Source organism: Chelonia mydas, chromosome 1, assembly GCF_015237465.2.
Source record: "Chelonia mydas isolate rCheMyd1 chromosome 1, rCheMyd1.pri.v2, whole genome shotgun sequence".
Taxonomy (NCBI): domain Eukaryota; kingdom Metazoa; phylum Chordata; order Testudines; family Cheloniidae; genus Chelonia; species Chelonia mydas.
In genome coordinates, this window is record NC_057849.1 from 130,712,776 (window position 1) to 130,730,317 (window position 17,542).

A 17,542-nucleotide genomic window follows, 5' to 3' on the forward strand; every position below is an offset into this window, starting at 1 on the left:
GTTTTTTTACTTTCCCACCCCCACCAAAAATTAAAGTATTTGTGGTTCCATATTCCCAAGGATTCCTGAGTGTTTTTCAGTGGGGAAGAATCAGCTGCCAAGATGACCACGGCGGTTCTATTTTCCAGAAGTAGGAACAGACCTCTGGGTGGGAGCTAGAGCCACATTTTTTTTTATTCTACACAGATTTAACCCAGTCCTCATTGCTGACAGCGGCATGTGGCAGAAGGGCTACACTTGCAGATGTGAAGAACTTTACACATGTGAATTATCATATTGGAATTGTGAGAGTCAGCTTGGTGCTGTACCGGTAGTTCCATGCAACGCCACCTGAGAAACTTTCACTGGCCATTTTTCCCTTCTGGAGCCAGTCAAGTATGGGAATTTAACAGAAACTCTGAATTCAGATGCTGGGATGGCAAGAGAGAAGGAATTCAGCTCCACAGCAGCTGCTCTGGCTGAGCCTGAAGTGACATTGACAGGATGAATACATAACTTTCTTATAACACACATGCAACGTGACACCGAGAGTTAGGTGCCCAGGTGCAATTGTCAGGCCTCTTATAGAAATGCAAAAAATTAATCCTTCTTTCCCAAAAAATAAAGTGATGGACTATCAAGTACCAACTCCTTTCAGCAGTAATAAAATCTTAATACAACTAGATAATTTACAAATGCATTATTGTGGCAAAATATTGTCATTACAGTCCATTTTGTTACAATTAAAATTGATAACAAACCTATTGTGTCTTCTTAGTCTCTGTCCCTCTGGGCCAGGAGTAGAGCCTTAGCTTTCTCAATCTTTTTAGTACTTTTCAAAGTGTTTTTAGATCTAAACATGTTACAAGAAAAATCTAATCATATTGCAGGGCCAAATAAACACACCTTAAAGTGTTATATTCCAGGTTTTTGGAATTGCACATCTTTCCACCCCTATCCCCATAAGATAGTATAATAAATATATCTATGAAGTATCACTTTGAAACATTAAGAACTATTTTTATTATAAACATCAGATCAAACTCTGCTTCCTCAAACTGTTTTGGTGCCTTTTAAGTTCCATACAGGGTCGATTTCATATTACAGACTTGAGCTCTCAAGTGATGTGCAATAACTCATTACAACCTGCAGAAACAGTATAAGCACGAAATAGCACAAATGTACAGAAAAATGGTGCAGCAAAAGGTAGACTACCGTATAGGAAACCTTACAGGTTTGGAAGTTCAATTCAAATAAGCCCTGGAAGTTCTGATGCTTATTCGAACCTTTATCCACATTTTTGTGCGTCCCTTTTCTTTCTCCCATACTAGTGTAAGCAGGGGAACAGGCCCACTATTGTGGGGAACTTTCCTGGCTTATACACTACCCTGGTGAAGTGGGTTAGCGAAAGGATCTGAGTCTTCGCTCCCCCTTCCTTTACCCTGATTTCCCATTGATCCTTCCCCTTACTTTTAGTACTGGGAGCTAGCCTTCTGAAAAACCCCCACTGAGTTAGTAAGGGGACAAAAGTCCCCTTACATTTGTTTCTGCCTCCCCGCCCATCTGATTCTTCTCCCGGACTCCATCTTTCTACTCTGCTGAGCTCCAACAAGTCCCCTGAGCATTTACTAATTCCTCAGTCCCAAAGTGTATCCCTGACCCACCCTCCAGCAGACCCCTTACCTTTGGTGCTATTCTGTTGATGGATTCTAAGGTCTGGCACTATTTTTACTGAGCTCAAAGGCTTCTTCAGGTTAGAAGGGGTCCAGAATGCATTGCCCCCACCCTTGATCCCACAGAAACCCTGGAATTTGTTAGATTGGAAGTCAGCAGCCAGCCCAGCAGAGAATGCCAGACATTCTGAGAACCTGAGATGTATCAGAGGTAGAAGGGGATTAGTGAGAGAGATACACACATCTAAATATTTTAGAACCTAATAAAAGGTTTAGGTTTGGTTCCTTTCAAGATGGGGGAGAAGGCTCCATTTTTATTTATTCCAAGCTGGTTATGCACATCCAGTATATGTGTGTGTGTGTGTGTGTGTGTGTGTGTGTGTGTGTGTGTGTGTGTGTGTGTTTAATATAATATGCTATTTATAAACTAAGATCAAGTAATTCAGTTTAAAGTTAATAAGGAAGTGGCTATGTCTGCCCTGAAATGTTTACTCTTAACTCTGGTTTAAATTCTATCATGTAAAGTTTTTGTGAACTTCAAGTCTGACCTCTACAGGTAGGTAACTGAAATAGGTACTGTATCTTTTGATCACAAGTTGTACAAAGATATTAGACACTTCAGAAGGCCAGTCTTCCAGCCTTAATACACAAACCACTGATGAGGTTTAAATATTTAAGGGTTTATTTTTAAAAAACACTAATATGTACATTTGGTTCGAACAAATGCAGTTTTACAAAAGGCATATACTGCACAATAATCAAATAGCACTATTTTATACTCTAATTTATTTCTGTTTCCCCTCTCCACCACTACCCTCAAACATGGCAGGATTTTTCATAGCTACAGAAGCAAATGTTGTTTTCCAAGTTGTGAAGAACTCAAATTTGTTATGTTTTTAAATGTCCTATTCGGTGCCACCTTTTTCTAATCATAACCTATCCTAACAAACTATCCTTTGTCCAGTGATTGAATCCCCTCTGTTCCCACAAACCTACAGCACATGTTGCCATAGTTACTCTGCATGTCTATTTACCACACAAATGATCAAAGAAAGCAGACAACACACACACACACAAAAACTTTGCCAGACTTCCTACCGGGTAATGTCCAGCCACTAATTAACTGATATACTCTCAGCCCACAGATTCCATACACTTGTTTTCTTTATTAGATATGGCACACACCAAACAGAATTCTCAGAGATAAATTCTCATTCTAGACAAGACAGCCCCTGAAAAAAAAAAAAAATGAACTCTAAGCAGCACTTCCTAAAGCAAGTCTTATGATTACAATATTTCAGGACAAGGATATAGATTTCTTAGCAAGGAATAAATTAAGAATTAAAAAGGTGCACTAAAGAAAGTAGGAAATAGAAACCACATGCTAAAAAGCTAAACATCTGTATGGAAGAGGGATGATTTTATGTTTTACATGTGTTATCGACTAAAATTCTATCCAGCATGTATGCACTCTATGAATCATATACTATAAAAGCTATGATTATAGCTATGACAAATAAGAACTGAAATGGCCTTTGTGCCTTACAGATTTTATCTTCACTTTTAATTAGGTTCTTAATGATCCATTAGCAAATTGCATGTCTAATAGGACCCTTTTATAGGACTGTGAGCCCAGTCCTGCCCTGATCAAAGTCAATGGGAATAGTGCCATTGACTTGAGTGAGTGGAAAATAAAGCCCTAAATCTGCTTTCACAGAATTCCTATGTGCTGCATTATGGTGTTAGTATGTTTGAGGATATTATTTGTTGTGGGCAAAAATGGGTTTGAATATTAAAAATTAATTGATTACCTAGTTTCTGAGATCCATTTGGGGACCCTAAAACAGATACCACACTGCCCTCTCCAGTTTTAAAGTAAATACCAAGAATACAGACAAGCAAACTGCACCCAGCCACACTGGCCTCAATAAATCTTAGATCTCTGACACATCTGAGACAGGGAACAGGGGGGATTGGATGGGAGGGTGCCGGGGGGGGGGGGGGGGGGTAGCAGTCAGGGGACAAGGAGCAGGGGGGTTGGATATGGGTGGAGCGTTCTGAGGTGGGCAGTCAGGGGGCGGGAAGTGGGAAGGGTCAGATAGGGGCTGGGGGTCAGGCTTTTTGGGGAGGCGCAGCCTTCCCTACAGTTTTGCACCCTGATGTGGCCCTTGGGCCAAAAAGTTTGCCCACCCCTGGGTTAGACCCTCTTAAAAGACACAGTTCGACTTCCTAGGGACGTACTTTTGACTAGAGGCCTGAAATTTTCCAGCTTCAGAATTACCAAGGTGCTTTGAAAGATGTGATGTACACAGCAGTTGTATGGAAACATCACAATTTCATTACAGAGGTTTCAGTGGAGTTATTATTTATATCAGACAGAACAGAGACCGTCACAGCTCTTGCTGAGGTTTTAAATTACCTCCTAATGAAAGGCTACTTCTTTTTACATGTCTCATTTATGACTCTCAGCACAGCATTCCATACCAACGATGTCCCGCTAGGGACTGTGGGCCTGGCACAGTTGTAAAGCAGGTTGAATCCTATCAGCCCAACAGGCAGCATATTACATTTCTATGGGTAATTTCTGCTTTTCGGCTAGGATAGTTAGCTTCATTGCACTTTTCTGAGCCTGTGCACTATTGTTCAGTAGCTATATGCTGCCTGTGGGCCAGATCATTCATCAGCACAATATATGATTTCATTTGAATGCGATGACACCAGATTTGTTTGATAGTTAACCCTGCAAATCCAAACCATACTAGGATTATGACAACAAATTGGCTGGCAGATATAAAAGGCACATCTTTTCCTGAGGACGACTCCTCTTCAGAAATTTTCAAATAAAATCAGAAGTGATTTCTAACCATCTCATGATTTCTAACCAATTTCATGGCACTTCAGTTCCTGAATATTTTGCTTTCTTATTTTGTACTGTCCTTCGGTCATCACATTTGGAGGCTTATCAAGATTTACCATTTTAAAGATGCAAAGAGGCTATTTGAGCTCTGTCAACATACGCATGATTAGTCTCTTCAACTCTAGACTATTAGATCACTGGCTTTTGTTCAGCAAGAATTCATAGTAAACATAGATTCTCTGCCAAACTGAAATACTTCTCACACGCAAACACTACTGAAATCCAGTGGCAACTTCAGAATTGTGCATATGGCATAAGTGAGGTCAACCAAGTTGGTTGGGAAAGCTTGCACAAAAATGTGTGTCTAAACACACGGGCAAATCTTCACCTGCTGTAGTTGCTCCATTATGAAGCTATGACAATGTATAACAGTCAAGGGCATCCCTATTGGATCTAGTTCTTCTCTCATGTACAGAGGGGAAAAACCAGGAGTAACTCCATTAAAATTAATGGGGCTGCAGCAATGTAAAACTGCTGTGAGGGAAGAATCGGGCCTACATTCTCAACTTCATGTATGCAACTTCCCAGGAGATACTGCTGTCATAGAGGAAGTGGAAAGAGGAGAACTTCTGTTGGATGGAGGTGGGTATTATATAACGAGTCAAAACTATTCTAATGCTAAATCTGCCCCTCCTCTTTTCCTTTTACTGGGGAGTCATTGAAGAACTTTAGTGCCGTTTATTTTCTCACTAGCTCCCACTCTCCTTTTTCCTCTTCTCCTCTCCTGGTTTATTTTCCTTTTCTTACACTTACACACACACACACTTTACAACCTTATGCTTCAAATAGAAGCATCCCAGATAGGCAACATTCATCGATCTTTAGCAATGTTTGTTTTGTATTTTCTTAGGCTCTGACATATCCCAACTTTCTTCTGATCCTCTCTGACACCTCCCTTTACAAAGGTTCTTTTTTGTGGTGACAAAGCATTCTGCTGATCACACAGTAAAGGACTAATTTGAACCCAAGCAATGCAATATGTAAACTTTAGTTTCCATTTGCACTCCACTGTGACAAGATTTCCCCTCCCCCGCAACAATCTTTAAAAAGGTAAAAAGCAGGTTTTTGCCCAATCGCAAAAACTGCTTTTCCTCCACATATGGCAAAATGGTCTAAAATACATGAGTGCTTTCATCTTGATTTCAAAAAGTGGTTGAAAAAAAACAAATGCTCTATTTCCACTGCAGGTGCAAACTCTACCCCTGCTTCTACCCTCCTTTCCCCACTACCTCCTCCCCCACCTTACCCCAAGTCCTACTGATTTCAGAAAGCTGCCTGAATAGACTATGACTCTCACAAAGAAACAAGAACATTTTTCTCAGAGCCTGACTTTCACACAGTGGCTATCCATAAAACAAAGTATTGATTTTAAGATGTTGATTTGCCAGGGTCTTTAATTCAGAGCCGAGCTCTGCTTTAAGGTTGAGATTTACATCTGCCAGTGCTCTGTACTCTCTGTGTTCTTCTAACTGCATATTTTAATTGCAAAACTACAGACAGTGTAGTATCAAATTGTTATCCCATTGTGACCTTCAACTTTGTGAATAAGAAAACAGCTGCTTTTGTCCATTCATAGCAAGATTTTTAAAAAGTGATCGTATTTGAATAATCATTGGTTTTCTAGGCTCTTTTCTGTAGCGTTACAGTACTTTTTTTGAAAACAGAAAACTGCTTGAGACTATTATATTTTAAAGCAACTGAAAAATTAAAGTATTGGCAATTGTGTGTGAGTTGCTGTGCATGTTTAGTAAATCACTCACACACACTTCTACAGTTATAAAACACATTCTTATTCTACATGTCACAAACAAGGTTGTGAGAAAGCCTACACAATATATTTAAGCCATGGCAAATTGGAATTGATTTACATATCCTACAAACAGCTTTTATGCCCTTTATAAAATTGAATCAAACAATGAATTGCATAACATCACTTACTAGCAATAAGATCAAACTGAAAGTAAAAACCCTTGGTTAATTTCTATTTATTTATAAAGGATCTTCAGGCTAAAAATCTAAACTCGGCAAAGGTTTCTGCAAATGCTATCTAGTCCAACAAAGTAAATATTTACAGACCAACCCAACTTTCCCCCCTTTGCTCCCTCCTTTACAGATCTCTAAATGCTTTGCAGCATGTTCCTTACCTGCCTCATGTTTAGAATTCCATTATCCATCCAGCAGGAAACAATCTGAATTCAAATTTACAGTGTAATTTCAAAGTAAAAACAAAAATCCATCAGCAGTCTCCGTATAAACAAGCTGCTAAGTTTCTCTCTCTCTCATTTTCCTTTATCTTTTGCTGTCGGGACTCTTCCTAAGACAATGTCAAGTTTCGCAACCTTTCCTCTAGCCTATTAAAAGTCAGGAGTAGGGAGGCAACTGTCTGCCTTGCTCTTATTTCAAATCACGGCTCAGATACGTAGTAGTTGGCTGAATTAGGCCATGAAATAGCCTCACCAATCAGCAGAAAGGGGAGGGGGGTAAACAGAAAGACAGCCTACATGAGGATTAGGAAAGCTTTCAAGGATTTAACAGACTGAAAGCAGCTGGAAACAGTGTCTAAGGCTACAAAGAGGGAAGTCAATTTGTGGCATAAGAGATTATTTTCATTCTTATTTTACTGCTCTGGGTCCGCTCAAAGTTTAACAGGCTCCTGAGATTTAAAAAAAAACAAAAAAACAACTTGAAATTTAAATACCCAGTAAAAACTACCCAAATATTGGAGAGTTGCCCAAATACTTAACAAAAAAACTGTAAGGAGTAGTAACACCCCTTCTATTTAGAACCACATATGTCACTATCAATTTAAGAAACATTTGCTTTTGAAGTCCTACCAGATTAAAATGCATAAAACGTAAGAAGTAAATGGGGAAAAACATGCTATGTCTAATTTACATATATACCAAGTATATGTGTGCTCTGAGGAACAGAAACATATGAACATGTGCAAACAAAGCTATAGAAATTACAAAATGTTCTGTGATAAACCCTCATTTGTCTCACTAGTAAATGTATAACCCTCTCCATAACATTTTACTTTCATTTTTCTCCTTAGGGAGGGTGATTCCTGCCTTTCCTCGTGGGGGAAAAAATCATTCTTGCATACAGCTTCCAAATCTAAGGTAGTATTGTACCCTATTTTGAATGTCAAGAAAATATCCAGATTATAAAATACAACTGGTGAAGCCTTTTTGCTTTGTCCAATAGGACCTGTTTTTAGTTGCACAACACACATAATCTGTCCCTTAGTGGCTTTCTTTTAAAAAGGAGCTGTGTGTAACGTGTGGCTGCTGCTTGGACTTACACCATTTTTAAGCCAAGAAAAGGGGGAGATCTACAGAATTATACACTCACACCCGCCTCCTCGAGTCCCTAACCCTCTCACCTCTCCCCCCTCGCCTCTCTCACCCCTCCTTCCCAGCCTCAAACTTAAGATGAGTTTAGAAGCTTGCTAGTTCCTCTGTTCCACTCTAAATGGAAATCTGTCTTTTGATCTCAAGGGACAATCAGGCAAATCTGATGCCTGAAGAAAAGCCCCATGGTCATGGATTTGCTACAGCAATGGCTGTTTCTATCGAGGCAAGGAGTAGTCACTACCCAGAAAATTCCTTTCAGCTCCAGGAATCTTTTGCACTGAACTGCAGAATAAGGTGTCACAGTGATGTGATGGCAATAGTTCAGTAAAGGGTTCTTAAAATGTGTTTTCTTTTGGCCTGTGATAAGCTCCGTGTACCGTGGCTGTGTATGTTGTAGCAATGGGAGTGAAGGATTGGGGAATCTATTCCTTTGCTTCGCTATTTAAAAGCTTTTTCTCATACGCACAGCTGAGAAAGGAAGTAATACCATACTGGCCCAGATCCTCTGCTGCAGTCAAAGAATACGCTGCACAGCTCAGGGTACCTTTCCACACTCAGACACCTTTCCACTCTCTTGACCCTGGCCAGGCTGTACACTGGTATGGTCCTCACACTTCAGTTAAAGAATTCAGGCTGCTCTCACTTGCGGCCTTAACGGGCCAACATGGCTGTCGTGAATAGAGGCATAAGGAAAACCCCAACCATGATATCTACACTGGGCCAGAGGGGATGACTTAATGATCCTCTGGCCAGCTACAGAGGTTTTTAGGGACTCTTTCCACTGCTGGAGCAGCTCTAAGTGGCTGCAGGGTAGAATGGTGCGTTAAGTGCACTTTGAAAGAAATGTGTATACATTGTTCCTGAAAAATATCTATATCCCTAGCTTAGGGTTCAGATAATGTAATTTGAAATGTATATGGTATGTGAAGACCTTTTACTGTAGATAAGCCTAGGAGAATCCTCCCTGGGAACATTTTTGCCTGATACTTGGGCCCAGACTTTCAAAGGTATTTAGGCATTGCTGCACTCAGCATTGCAATGTCTAACTGATTACGGAGTGTAAGTATAATTTTCCAAAGGGATTTAGTCACGGAGGAGCCAAAACTCCCATTGACAGTCAATGTGATTTACGCTCCTAAATGCCTAGATAACTTTTGAAAATGAGACAATCTCCTAAATCAGGTAGGCATTGCAATGCTGAACACCACAACACCTAAATACTTTTAAAAACATGGACTTTGGTTTAATATGATGCATTCTAAAAGAAAAAAAATGCTCTTCTGAAGTAATCTGAGCCTCAGAGATCAGTCTGCGGTGCTAAGGGTGATTGAGCAGTAGCCAGAGAGAGGCAAAATTTACCAAAGTCTGGGGAATCACCCTACACTCTCTTCAATTTGGTGTCAGAATTTTAACAAGGGAGTCCTAAGAGCCGCCTCCAGCATTTCAGTGGGGCTCTCACACAACAACAGATACAGTAGAAACTCCTATGTTGAAAGGATGAGGAAAGGTGACGAAGACTTCTAGAAATTTGCATCTGTTAAAATGCCACACACAGTGACTGGCAATCCATATATTTTCTCACAAGATACAGGTTTTATCTTCATGACTAATCAACGGATTATGGCATCAAAAATTGATATGGCCCTATTTGCTGAAAACCAATACCTGTATGGTGTTACTAACGAATCATTCCAAAGAGATAAGGATGCATGTTGTGGGGAAACATTTTACTCAGGTAATCTAAATATCTCACCTGGTCAGCATTTTATCACCTGTTCAATTAACTTTCCATATTCAAGGAGTGTGGTTTGTGATTAGTCCATAACTGTCAATACACAGTGCAATCACCTGGGATACTCAAGTGCAGGGTGGATTTTTGAAAACTTGGCTGTTCTGACATTCTGCACTCACATAAGGGGGCTGGAGAGGTTCCTATTCCAAGTCTCCCAAAAGACAGAAGATCAAGAGAGATGGGCCTGACATAAAATCTTGGCTCTGGACACCCTAAAACTCTAGACAATTTTGAAAAGATCAGGGTTTGGGTCCAGATTTCAATTTACTTTGCCGCTAGGCCCCTAACCCTAAGGATAAAACAATATGACTGAGAGGTTGAGGAAGTGTCACTGCCATGTGGATCGGTGAAAGGGTGATGTTATTCCCTGCCCCTCCTGTAGGACTATTTTGCTTCCATCTCTGAAACAGAGAGGACAGACAGCAATTTTACCAGCTTCAGGGAAGTGAAAGAAGATTCCACTGCTGGAGGAAGAAGCATTTAAAATCTAGCCCCTCTTGCCTCTGCAAATGACATGAGGCTGCTGCAAGGAGGAGGAGGAGAAGGCTCAATAGCTTGGTTCCTTGGGCGTGGTAGAACTGCTTTCTCATACCTTCTCACCAAGCAGCACAGGGGAAGAGGTGTTTCTCTGAATATGCAAGCTCGGCTGGGGGCCTGACATTTTTCTGAAGATGATTGTGAAGATGTCTCTTTGAAAGAAAAATTATTACAAGCAGGGTCGGCTCCAGGCACCAGCTTTCCAAGCAGGTGCTTGGGGTGGCATTCAGAATGGGGCGGCAGTCCATGTCCCGCGGTGGCAATTCAGTGGCAGCTCCGCCACTCTTCTGGGGGCGGCAGCAATTCAGCAGCGACTGCTTGGGGCGGCAAAATTGGTAGAGCCGCCCCTGATTACAAGTGTACTAACCTGCTCATGGGTTTACATTTTAAAAGCTGTCTTCTCCAACAATAAGGGCTGGAGAGTCACTTTCTAGTGTAATCAGGTGGACTAGCATTAACAACATTCAATAGACCTCTCCCCAAAGTATTATATACAGTACAGACCCGTTTACGCGCAGATGTTGGGAGTCAAGCCGTCACGACCGTGTGTTAACGGACCGCGAGTTAAGACGGCCATGCTGAAAAAAGTGTCTATGATTCACTTAGAGCAGAAAATAATGGTATTTTTTTCTTTCTGGCTCATATTTTTTTTCTCTCTTATGAAGTCTGTCATTCGCTCGCAGATGAAACGCATTCGCGGCCGATTGATCGGCTGATCAGCTTTCTCCAGAAATAGATACCTGCACTATGCCATGACGCTTTTTAAAACGACTTATAAACCCCTTGCTGGCTTGGAATGATCATCCCCTGTTAAATTTCCAAATTTTGTCGCTTGGGCTTGAAGAATTGGCCCACTTAGCGGCATTCCTTTCAGCCTTTCCTTAGCAAACCCCGTGCGCATGGCTTTGTCTGTTGTGGGTTTGCTGAATAGCGCACACGTTTTCACTTAAGCCCCGTGGCAGAATCGATATTTTGTACAAAGCCGTTTAGTTTAGATTTGTTTTTCAGCCAGCCTTGGAGAGTAGATTCGGCAATCCCAATATCTTTTGAAACTTTGGGCTGGGTTTCTCTGCTATTTACTTGATCTATTGCAGCTAGCTTTTCTTCTATGGTGTAGGAACGCTGACGCTTGCCCTCTGCCATTATATCAGGCCTATGGTTAAAATTTTCTAATGTAGTGTATATATATTACTATATAACTACTATATATATCTTTCTATATCTCTCTAGCGTGACAATGACTAAGCATGCATGAGACATCTTTACCAATATCGGTAACACGTTTCCACTCCACACTTCCTGTCGATATTTGTCAGTGAGTTAGTGAGCAAATCTGTAGCGCTACATAGCAAGTACCTGTACCGTGTGTAAACGAGTCTCGCATGTTAAATAGGTAGCACTGGCAGGCATGGCGCTACCGCGCGTTAAGCGGATTTGCGCGTAAACAGGTCTGTACTGTATATATTATGTATGAAACATCAGTCCCTAATCATGAAACATATTTGCACTGCAAGTTGGTAAAAACAGGCTATACATTATTTTTCATTGGGACAAATCCCATTTCTGGCAAACTCCAACTGATTTCAATAGTACTGGGGGTTAGGCTAATGAGAATTAGTGCAAAAGACAAGTTTGAAGTTTTTATAACAAGACTTGTAAAGTTATGAGGGGAGGGGAAAATAGGTTGAAACTGTGTTGGTTTTTCACTTCATAAAAATTGTTCTAAATCTCAGATCTCAAAATGGCTTATCCAGTTAACCCTGCCCTAATTACCCTCATACTTTCCAAAACAAATTATCAGAGCAGAGACTTCCTGCATGAGAAACAGTTTGCACTTAAAGTGGAAACACTGTCTTACGTATTGAGTCACTAGTGAATCCATAATTACTGACATCAGCTATGCTAAGTCTTAAAACTAAACTATGGAAACAACATACATTCTATAAATTAATCTCACATCTTCTCAGTTTCCTTCCTTAGCTATTCTGTTGTGACTCTTTTTTGTGCCAATGTACAGGCCAAGGTCATATATTTGGGCCTTGGCAGGCTGAGAGTTACTGTACAGCAGTAAAAGCAGGCTTGTTGAGGCAGTTACTTTTTTGGGATAATAGACAAATCACCCCTGATTACTGTGATCTGACAGAGGCTAGTTCTGTGTTGATAGATTGAAAGTTATATACTTTGAAAGGAAGGGAGCACACTGTTACCTTATATAATCAAACTAATTTGTTTGCCAAATGTCACATGAAAAAAATCTGATTCAGCCACACTGTGGCCAGATGTTTGTATGTGACCTTATTTTTAGCATGCCTAATACTTCATATAAAGTATCTGGTCTATGACAGCTTATTTTGTTTCCCAGTACATACAATTTGATCCAAACTCAGGTCCAATTTTCCAGTACACCGGGTGGATTTGAACTGGTGGAACAGGTACAAAGCTGTTCTATAGCTGGCTTCCTCAGCTGCTGAACAATTGTTCTGGCATAGAGCAATTCGCAGATGGCACAGAGCTGCTACCTGCTAATGGCATAGGGTGTGGGGCCAGGGCAATGCAGATGGAACCAGGGCCTCTTTACACCCATCTGATTGCCAACTGCCGTAATGGCCCCTTTGGGCCAAGGGAAGTGACTATACATTAAAGTAACCTAGCCAGCCCCAAGATAAGGGGCACACTCTGACCCCATCCTGAGCTGCGCCAGATACAGCCAGGCCTCACCCCAGGATCTGGTCCTTCATCAGAATGGAGTAATAGAGTTGCACCAGCTATGCTGACACCAGGTATGAATTTGACCCAGCACGTTTTAAAAAAAAAAAAAAAAAAGCCAAGCTTGAAAAAGGACCGTTAAGATTGATACTACAAACAATCATCATCATCATCATCATCTCGAGATGTGAAGTCTATCACAAACAGATTGCCTTTGACTTTAGATATAAATAATTTAGGGGAATAAAGGCCCATTATTTTTCACAAATGAGTAATCACCTAATCCCTCACATTTCAGGCAGACAGCGCTACTTTTCACACCCAAACTAACGTGGTTTCAATTCTCCACAAGCAGGTTTTATATATCCTTTCCTCAGTGATTTTTAAACCAACATCCAGAGGAAGATTGGGATGTCCAGAATACAAAATACTCTCTTTAATTCTCAAGTGGCAACAACAAAAACAGAATACATAAATAACCTCCAAAAGAAACATCATAAAATACTTGACCTAAAAGCTTGTAGGGAGCCAAAAATATCCCAAGAACATGGCATTGATAAGAAAAATACACAGAGTTTTAAAAGTATAAATATTAAAGTTGACCTGAAAATAGGGGGGGAGGGAATCACCCTCCCAAAAATGTGCAGAATTCCATTCTTATATTTCATTGAATTTTTCCAGTAACCACTAATAAATATAGAAATAAACCATATGGGTCAAATCCTTCATGGGTTTAATCAACATAGTTCTACTGAAATCAATGAAACTATGTTAATTTACACAAGCTGGCCCATATATAGTTAAATATGCAAATATTTTCCAAAATATTTCCAAAATGAGAAGATAAAAAATTACTGATGGAGTCCAATATCTTTAAGTATCAAGACACTCCAGATTAGATATTTCCACTGTTGCTTGGAGCTTTTTATCATGATGCTCTAATACACTTAAATTCCCCCCTTAGAGTCAAAAGGACTGATGTCTTTTTACTTCAATTAAAAAGTAAGGATCGGGTTGTCAAGTCTGGTTGGATATATTCCTGGAGGTTTCATCACATTACATAATTTTTAATTAAAGATTAATCTGGAGGGTTAGCAACCCTACATCAAAGCCAGTCCCATATAACTGCAGTACCCCTGAATTTGCTTCAGTTACTGTCATCCGTGACTCTCGGGGCTGATTACCCAATATGTTTTTTAGGGAAACCCAGCAGAAAGCATCCTTGTTCTTGCTTTGTAGAAGAGGAAAAACAGAAGCCTTAGATGAAAACAGAACGGGCCTTAAGGATTTAATGAAGTAACCCACAAGGATATGGACTGATGTCTCTAAACATTAGTCATACACTATTATGAATAAGAAAGAAACAATTTCAGAGTCTTCCCTATCACACGAATGCTGTTTTTCTTCTTGTTAGTGGCATTGTTTAGTACTTAAAATTATTTATCTACATGCCATGCCAGCTAAGTAAGCAATGAGTTGAAACATTAAATTGCACTTTTAAGTTGTCTGACAGTGAGCACCACCCTGCGAGGAGTGAGTTGGTCTGTTCAGTTCTTACCCTTCTATCTATGCCAGGGAGCCCTCTTTTTAACCTTTAAACTGTTTTCAGATGTTTTTTATGAGCAACCATACCTCATTTCTTTTAATTACAGACATATAGTATAGGCTTACCACTTCCCAAAAGAATTTTTACTTTATTTAGGACACATTTCCAGATGTGTTTCCTCTGTAGGCTTCTCTTTTTTGTTAAATGCTGCTGGTAATAAAAGACAGTGGCTACAAAGATAATGTACTTCCCTAGGTTTCTGGCAATGCTGTTTTACATTCAGATTTTCTGATTGTTTTCTTTTTCTTTTTTTAAGCCACACCCATAAAAAAGACTGAATTATTGATTTGTGAAACTATGATATTTTTATGTGAAGTGCCATTATTTTTGTGCCATTTCAGTAAGTTAAAACTGTGAAGGCTGATATAGGTCGTGCTTGTGCAATATGAAGGCAGGCACAAAACAAAGGCTATATCAGTGTGCTTTCATTAATGCTTCTCTTTTTTCCCCAGTTTATTCAATCAGCTTCCGACATTTCACTATCCAAAGTCACAGAAACGGACAGGTGTGTAACACCCTTCATGACTGCTTGTGTTTCTTTGCTGGAACACCCAGATGTTCAAATTCCTGCCTACACTGCACACCCGTCAGGTACAAACACTATTCACCGACAGCAGTAAAAGAGAAGCACAGAAATGCCTGCTACATTATATTTCACCATGAGGGTAGTTTAGCGTATGCCCCGTATGCCATTGTATGCAATTTTTAATGCTTGTGGTCACCCTTTCTCTCACATACTGTCACATTTTTTTAATACCTTCTTCAACAGGCTTTTTTTTTTTTACTACTCCCTCTCTCTCTTTCCATAACTATAACTAAATTGTAGGGGCCTAATTCTCATTTACATAAAGGCCTCTTTCCACCCACTCAGCTGGTATAAAGCAGTGATCCCATTGCCCCTGCATACCTTGTGCACCCAAATCTCCCATTGACTTGTGAGCAATGAGATGTCTACTTTATGAGATTAAGGTCCGGGAGCTTTGTACTGCATGGCATAGACCTAAACTATGCACCAAGATCTCTCAAGTTGTGCAGCAGAGTTGCACTGAATTGTGCAGCCATGTCCACTGATTGTGAAACCATTTAGAATCACAGAATCATACCACTGATTGTATAGACCTAGTTCTAAATACATAGCCCTAGTGAAAACGTAAAACTATTGCATCTCCCATTCAGTTAAAATTTCAAAAAAAAGAAGGAAACTCATATTTGGATGAAAACCTTAGAAGAAATTATCATTTCAAACGTGGCTCCTTAGCATTTGCTCAAGGGCTCCTGTGCAGCTTGGGAGCTCCACATGACAGCCATCCAGCCGTCTTGTGCAGTTCCTAAACTAGTGGAAAAGGAGCAGGCTACAGTGGAAGGGGCTGAAGTACTGTCTTGTGGGATGAGCAGGGAGAGGCTTGCAGGAGCAGGCAGCTACTGTTTGGAGCCCCTGTGAGGTTTCAGAATGACACAGCAGGAGAACATGGCTGTTGTGCCCATTTTCTAAACACCACAAGAGTAGACCCTCACCCCAGTGCATCTTTGAAGCTGCAAAGGAAAGGGACGTGGCTGCCAGGCAGAGTCTAAAATGGCAGAAATGCCCTCTGCAGACTACACCCACACTCTCACTGGTTACTCCAGGAATACATAACACAAATAAATGGGCAAGGGGAAGTCAATGTTTAAATTAAAAGGCAAAAAATATAATGCAAGGTCAGGATTCTTGAGGATTTTAGCCATAATCTCTCCTTGTAGCTTTTTCCAATTGATAGTATCAACAAAATTGTTTTAGATATTAACATGGCATGTGGTTCACGTTTCATTAAGAAGACGTTGCAGAGTCTGAAGCAGTTGCATATCCCTTTATGCATTGGTTACTATGGTTACTATATTCTATTAAACTGAATACTAAATAGATGTGCAAAACCAGTGCAACTTGATGAATGAAATATTAGTGCCCCAAATGGCATTCATTTATGCACCCTTATTATTTTTAAGACGTCCTCCCACCCCCCTCTTTCTTTTTAAAAAAGTAATGGATTTCTAAAATGTTTATACTGTTAATCAAAGGAAAGGTCTGTAGACACACTGGTCCTTCAGCAAAAGTGGGAAAGTTAGTCAGCTCAGTGTTGCCTGTTCATAATTAAATCTAAAAATGACTGCTCCATTGTACTGGAATTGTTGGGGGGTGGGGGTTATTCCACAGGATTTAATGAATCATGGAAATGTGTTTACAAGGCAACAAGCCCATTCTGCACAAAGAACTCAACATTAGCATGGCAATGGACCATATAGTTTTTAATGGCTTAAGCCCTTTGTCCTGTATTCACATGGGGCATTGTAGTTGTCCCACGATGCTGATCCAACATTTATTTCGATTGGGTTACTTTTTTTGCCAATGGTCCTGAAGTTGATATTTAGGAAGTTTATTATCAGGCATGCAAATTGAGAGAAAAATGTGTCACACTAAATCATGACAGTTTAATAAGGTATTACTCACGGGTAAATGCTTTCATGCATTCCCTCCTAGGAATGGCAAGTTTAAAGGAGTTACTGGAAAGACAAGATATTTGGAAATTTAACCTGAATTTTATCCTTGTCAATCTTCTTAACAATGCTACTAAACAGAAGTTTGAAAATGCTGATTTCATGCTAATTTTGCATTTTATCTGTTTTATTAAAAAACTCTGAAAAGTGAAGACATGAGAACCTTCCCTGTTTTTTTTCTGATGATTCAAATATCATAACGTTTTGGAACCATGTAAGCTACTTTGGCCATTCACTGCCTAATCCCTAAAATTTATCAAATTACAGATAAAAGATTAGAGCTTGTTGGGTATGTTAGGAATATATGGGAGGGAGATTTTCAAATTGTGAAATTACTTTAATAAGTTATGAGTGAAATCCTGGCCCTGTTAAAATCAATGGCACAACTCTCATTGATTTGAATAGGCCCAGGATTTCACCCATAATCTAATGATTCTTGCAAGA

At 40.0% G+C, this 17,542-nt stretch overlaps 1 protein-coding gene across 6 annotated transcripts in view; it reads right to left on the reverse strand.

The window, feature by feature from the left end:
• Positions 1 to 17,542, reverse strand: part of MID1 (midline 1) — a 317,531-nt gene that overhangs the window by 175,100 nt on the left and 124,889 nt on the right. Inside the window, exon 1 of one of the 6 annotated variants that reach the window (XM_027822565.3) lies at positions 6,714 to 7,674. The exons of 3 other annotated variants lie outside the window; for them this stretch is intronic. The gene's annotated coding sequence lies outside the window, so the exon portion shown is untranslated. Of the gene's footprint in view, positions 1 to 6,713; positions 7,678 to 17,542 lie in introns of those variants that run through there. 2 more of the 6 variants (XM_027822568.3, XM_043537806.1) reach the window with 2 other exon arrangements.